We start from the raw sequence: 389 nt of genomic DNA, 5'->3' as shown, positions 1-389 counted from the left end.
TCACAAGCTAAATATATTAAATAAATTACTCCCTTACTATCTACTTCCCTGTTCCTATATAGGAATATACGTATGAGAGAGAGGGGGGGCGGGGGAAGAGAGGGAATGGGATTTTCCTTCCAACTAATAAGAAAATTATATGAATTTCAAGCAGCTGAGCATTACCCCAAAGCTGTTAGCCAACCCTTCAAACTTTAAGAAGGGATTAAAATTCCTTAGGAATGCTGCCGTTTTCTGGTAGTCTTAAAACCATAAATGAAGAAGCAGCTGTAACTGTTTCTAAGTGAAAGGAAAACTCAAGAAGTATGTTTGCTCTTAGGCAGCTTGTTCCAAACCCATTATGGGATTTGAAGTCCCCATCCTCTGCCCCTTCTCCCATCCCCCATCTT

At 40.4% G+C, this 389-nt stretch overlaps 1 long non-coding RNA gene across 2 annotated transcripts in view; it reads left to right on the top strand.

Annotated features, from left to right (window-relative positions):
* LOC113598206 (uncharacterized) overlaps window positions 1-43 on the top strand; it is a 19,876-nt gene extending 19,833 nt beyond the window's left edge. For both annotated transcript variants that reach the window (XR_008295402.1, XR_008295401.1), the window contains exon 3: window positions 1-43. This exon is cut by the window's left edge and continues 914 nt beyond it. This is a non-coding gene — a long non-coding RNA (uncharacterized LOC113598206).
* Window positions 44-389: the final 346 nt, after the last annotated feature.

This window comes from Acinonyx jubatus, chromosome C1, assembly GCF_027475565.1.
Source record: "Acinonyx jubatus isolate Ajub_Pintada_27869175 chromosome C1, VMU_Ajub_asm_v1.0, whole genome shotgun sequence".
Taxonomy (NCBI): domain Eukaryota; kingdom Metazoa; phylum Chordata; class Mammalia; order Carnivora; family Felidae; genus Acinonyx; species Acinonyx jubatus.
Note: the sequence above shows the minus strand (reverse complement) of the source record. Positions and strands in the feature narration are given on the sequence as shown.